Source organism: Sorex fumeus, unplaced genomic scaffold (assembly GCF_029834395.1).
Source record: "Sorex fumeus unplaced genomic scaffold, SorFum_2.1 ptg000114l, whole genome shotgun sequence".
Classification (NCBI taxonomy): Eukaryota; Metazoa; Chordata; class Mammalia; order Eulipotyphla; family Soricidae; genus Sorex; species Sorex fumeus.
In genome coordinates this window covers 3426607-3432606 of record NW_026606171.1, presented here as the reverse complement: position 1 = coordinate 3432606, position 6000 = coordinate 3426607, and positions in this window count along the sequence as shown.

Here is a 6000-nt window from a genome sequence, read left to right as displayed (position 1 = left end):
AATCACCACTACAGAATGTTCCATTCAATCACGCGAATCTGGAATTCATCAGAGTCTCCACTCCTGGAAGGTTTTCGTGACACCACTGGTAAATGTCCAAGGAAGACAATGCTGGTTTTAAGCCGCCTGCTAACACACTCAGCCGTGCTGTTCAATTTGCTATCCACCCAACCCTATTCAGCTCTACATTTTCCTGTCCTCATAACCCAACCTTCAGAAATAATTGGTATGTCCTCCACAGAATGTTCCGTTCATTCACTGCGAATCTTAAATTCATCTGACTCTCAACTCCCGGCGGGTTATCGTTACACCACTTGTGAATGTCCAAGTAAGCCAATGCTGGTTTTCAGTGGCCTGTTCATACTAAGAGACGTGCTGTTCATTTGGCTATCCACTCCACCCTGTTCAGCTCTACATTTTCGTGTCCACAAAACCCAGCCTTCAGAAATCATTGGAATCACCACTAGAGAATGTTCCATTCATTCACTGCGAATCTGGAATTCCTCTGAACCTCCACTCCTGGCAGGTTTTCGTTACGCCACTGGTGAATGTCCAAGTAACTCAATACTGGTTTTCAGAGGCATGTTCAACTCGCAGAAGTGCTGTTCAATGGGCTATCCACTCAATATTGGTCAGCTCTTCATTTTCCTCTCCACACAAACCAGCCTTCAGAAATCATTGGGCTCTCCACTACAGACTGTTCCATTCATTCACTGCGATTCTGCAATTCATCTGACTCTCCGCTCCAGGCAGGTTTTCATTACAGCACTGGTGAATGACCAAGTAATCCAATGCTGGTTTTCAGCCGCCTTTTCACACTCGCAGTGTGCTGTTCAATTGTCTATCCACTCAAACCTGGTCAGCCTTTCATTTTCTTTTCCACAATATCAGACTTCAGAAATCATTGGAATCGCCAGTACAGAATGTTCCATTCATTCACTGCCAATCTGGAATTCATCTGAATCTGCACTCCAGGTAGGCTTTCATTACACCACTTATGAATGTCCAAGTAACACAATGCTGGTTTTCAGCGGTCTGTTCACACTCTAAGCCCTGCTTTTTACTGGGTATCCACACAACTGTGGTCAGCTCTTCATTTTCATGTCCAAACAATCCAGACTTGAGAAATCATTGCAATCTCCAGTACAGAATGTTCCATTCATTCACTGCGAATCTGGAATTCAACTGAATCTCCACTACCTGCAGATTTATCTTACACCACTTGTGAATGTCCAAGTAAAACAATGCTGGTTTTCAGAGGCCTGTTCATGTTCGCAGTCGTGCTGTTCAATTGGCTATCCACTCAACCTGTTTTGCTCCTCATTTTCCTGTGCACACAACCCAGCCTTCAGAAATCATTGTAATCTCCACTACAGGATGTTCCATTCATTCACTGGGAATCTGGAATTCATCTGAATCTGCACTCCACGCAGGCTTTCGTTACACCACTGCTGAAAGTCGAAGTAATGCAATACTGGTTTTCAGTGGTCTGTTCACATTCGAAGCCGAGGCTTTTTACAGGCTATCCACTCAACACTGGTCAGCTCTTCATTTTCGTGTCCCCACAATCCAGATTTCAGAAATCATTGCAATCTCCACTACAGAATGTTCCATTCATTCACTGCGAGTCTGGAGTTTATCTGATTCTCCACTCCCGCCTGGTTAACAGTACACCACTTGTGAATGTCCAAGTAAGCCAATGCTGGTTTTCAGAGGCCTGTTCATACTCGCAGCCGTGCTGTTTAATTGACAATTCACTCCACCCTGTTCAGCTCTTCATTGTCCCACCACACTACCAGCCTTCAGAAATCTTTGTTATCTCCACTACAGAATGTTCCATTCATTCACTGCGAATCTGGAATTCATCTGACTCTCAACTCCACGCAGGTTTTCATTACACCACTGTTGAATGTCCAAGTAACCCAATGCTGGTTTTCAGCGGCCTGTTCATATTCGCAGCCCTGCTGTTTACTTGGCTATCGATTCAAGCCTGGTCAGCTCTTCATTTTCCTGTCCACACAACACAGGCTTCAGAAATCATTGGAATCTCCTCTACAGAATGTTCCATTCATTCACTGCGAATGTGGAATTCAACTGACTCTCCACTCCATGCAGGTTTTCCTTGCACCACTGATGAATGTCCAAGTAACCCAATGCTGGTTTTCAGCTGCATGTTCACACTCGCAGCCATGCTAGACAATTGGCTTTCCACTAAATCCTGATTAGTTCTTGATTTTCCTTCCACACGACCCAGCCTTCAGAAATCGTTGGAATCTCCACTAGAGAATGTTCCATTCATTCACTGCGAATCTGGAATTCCTCTGAACCTCCACTCCCGGCAGGTTTTCGTTACACCACTGTTGAATGTCCAAGTAACCCAATGTTTTAAGTGTTTTCTTCACAAGCGCAGTGGTGCTGTTCAATTGGCTATCCACTCAACCCTGGCCAGCTCTACATTTTCCTGTCCACACCACAGAGACTGGAGAAATCATTGTTATCTCCACTACAGAATGTTCCATTCATTCACAGCGAATCTGGAATTCATCTGAATCTCCACTCCCGGCAGGTTTTCGTGACACCACTGGTAAATATCCAAGTAAGCCAATGCTGGTTTTAAGTGGCCTGCTCATACTCTCAGCCGTGCTGTTCAATTTGCTATCCACTCAACCCTCTTCAGCTCCATTTTCCTGTCCACATAACCCAAACTTCAGAAACAATTGGTATCTCCTCCACAGAATGTTCCATTCATTGACGGCAAATCTGAAATTCATCTAATTCTCAACTCCCGTCAGGTTTTCGTTACACCACTTGTGAATGTCCAATTAAGCCAAAGCTGGTTTTCAGTGGCCTGTTCTTACTACGAGACGTGCTGTTCATTTGGCTATCCATTCCACCCTGTTCAGCTCTACATTTTCGTGTCCACAAAACCCAGCCTTCAGAAATCATTGGAATCACCACTAGAGAATGTTCCATTCATTCACTGCGAATCTGGAATTCATCTGAATCTCCACTCCCGGCAGGTTTTCATTGCACCACTGCTGAATGTTCAAGTAACGCAATGATGGTTTTCAGCGGTCTATTCACACTCGAACCCGTGCTGTTCACGGTCTAGCGACTCAACACTGGTGAGTTCTTCTTTTTCCAGTTCAGACAATACAAACCTCAGAAACCATTGCAATCTACACTACAGAATGTTTCATTCATTCAGGCGAATCTTGAATTCATCTTGTTCTCCACTCCCAGCAGGTTTTCGTTTCACCACTGGTGAATGTCCAAGCAACCCAAGGCTGGTTTCAGCTGCGTGTTAACACTCGCAGCCGTGCTGTTCAATTGGCTATCCAGTGAACGCTGGTTAGCTCTTGATTTTCCTTCCACACACCGAGCCTTCAGAAATCATTCTTATCTCCACTTCAGAGTGTTCCATTCGTTCCCTGCGAATCTGGAATTCCTCTGACTCTCCACACCAGGCAGATTTTCCTAACAACACTGGTGAATGACCAGGTAATCCAATGCTGGTTTTCAGCGGCTGTTCACACTCACAGCCTTGCTGTTCAATTGGCAATCCAGTCAAACCTAGTCAGCTCTTCATTTTCCTGTCCACACAACCCAGCGTTCAGAAATCATTGGAATCTCTACTACAGAAATTTCCATTCATTCACTGTGAATCTGGAAATACTCTGAATCTGCATTCCAGGAAGGCTTTCGTTACACCACTGATGAATGTCCAAGTAATGCAATGCTGCTTCTTAGTGGTCTGTTCACACTCGAAACCGTGCTGTTCATTGGCTATCCACTCAATATCGGTCAGCTCTTCAATATCCTGTCCAGACTATCCAGATTCCTAAATGTTGGCAATCACCACTACAGAATGTTCCATTCAATCACGCGAATCTGGAATTCATCAGAGTCTCCACTCCTGGAAGGTTTTCGTGACACCACTGGTAAATGTCCAAGGAAGACAATGCTGGTTTTAAGCCGCCTGCTAACACACTCAGCCGTGCTGTTCAATTTGCTATCCACCCAACCCTATTCAGCTCTACATTTTCCTGTCCTCATAACCCAACCTTCAGAAATAATTGGTATCTCCTCCACAGAATGTTCCGTTCATTCACTGCGAATCTTAAATTCATCTGACTCTCAACTCCCGGCGGGTTATCGTTACACCACTTGTGAATGTCCAAGTAAGCCAATGCTGGTTTTCAGTGGCCTGTTCATACTAAGAGACGTGCTGTTCATTTGGCTATCCACTCCACCCTGTTCAGCTCTACATTTTCGTGTCCACAAAACCCAGCCTTCAGAAATCATTGGAATCACCACTAGAGAATGTTCCATTCATTCACTGCGAATCTGGAATTCCTCTGAACCTCCACTCCTGGCAGGTTTTCGTTACGCCACTGGTGAATGTCCAAGTAACTCAATACTGGTTTTCAGAGGCATGTTCAACTCGCAGAAGTGCTGTTCAATGGGCTATCCACTCAATATTGGTCAGCTCTTCATTTTCCTCTCCACACAAACCAGCCTTCAGAAATCATTGGGCTCTCCACTACAGACTGTTCCATTCATTCACTGCGATTCTGCAATTCATCTGACTCTCCGCTCCAGGCAGGTTTTCATTACAGCACTGGTGAATGACCAAGTAATCCAATGCTGGTTTTCAGCCGCCTTTTCACACTCGCAGTGTGCTGTTCAATTGTCTATCCACTCAAACCTGGTCAGCCTTTCATTTTCTTTTCCACAATATCAGACTTCAGAAATCATTGGAATCGCCAGTACAGAATGTTCCATTCATTCACTGCCAATCTGGAATTCATCTGAATCTGCACTCCAGGTAGGCTTTCATTACACCACTTATGAATGTCCAAGTAACACAATGCTGGTTTTCAGCGGTCTGTTCACACTCTAAGCCCTGCTTTTTACTGGGTATCCACACAACTGTGGTCAGCTCTTCATTTTCATGTCCAAACAATCCAGACTTGAGAAATCATTGCAATCTCCAGTACAGAATGTTCCATTCATTCACTGCGAATCTGGAATTCAACTGAATCTCCACTACCTGCAGATTTATCTTACACCACTTGTGAATGTCCAAGTAAAACAATGCTGGTTTTCAGAGGCCTGTTCATGTTCGCAGTCGTGCTGTTCAATTGGCTATCCACTCAACCTGTTTTGCTCCTCATTTTCCTGTGCACACAACCCAGCCTTCAGAAATCATTGTAATCTCCACTACAGGATGTTCCATTCATTCACTGGGAATCTGGAATTCATCTGAATCTGCACTCCACGCAGGCTTTCGTTACACCACTGCTGAAAGTCGAAGTAATGCAATACTGGTTTTCAGTGGTCTGTTCACATTCGAAGCCGAGGCTTTTTACAGGCTATCCACTCAACACTGGTCAGCTCTTCATTTTCGTGTCCCCACAATCCAGATTTCAGAAATCATTGCAATCTCCACTACAGAATGTTCCATTCATTCACTGCGAGTCTGGAGTTTATCTGATTCTCCACTCCCGCCTGGTTAACATTACACCACTTGTGAATGTCCAAGTAAGCCAATGCTGGTTTTCAGAGGCCTGTTCATACTCGCAGCCGTGCTGTTTAATTGACAATTCACTCCACCCTGTTCAGCTCTTCATTGTCCCACCACACTACCAGCCTTCAGAAATCTTTGTTATCTCCACTACAGAATGTTCCATTCATTCACTGCGAATCTGGAATTCATCTGACTCTCAACTCCACGCAGGTTTTCATTACACCACTGTTGAATGTCCAAGTAACCCAATGCTGGTTTTCAGCGGCCTGTTCATATTCGCAGCCCTGCTGTTTACTTGGCTATCGATTCAAGCCTGGTCAGCTCTTCATTTTCCTGTCCACACAACACAGGCTTCAGAAATCATTGGAATCTCCTCTACAGAATGTTCCATTCATTCACTGCGAATGTGGAATTCAACTGACTCTCCACTCCATGCAGGTTTTCCTTACACCACTGATGAATGTCCAAGT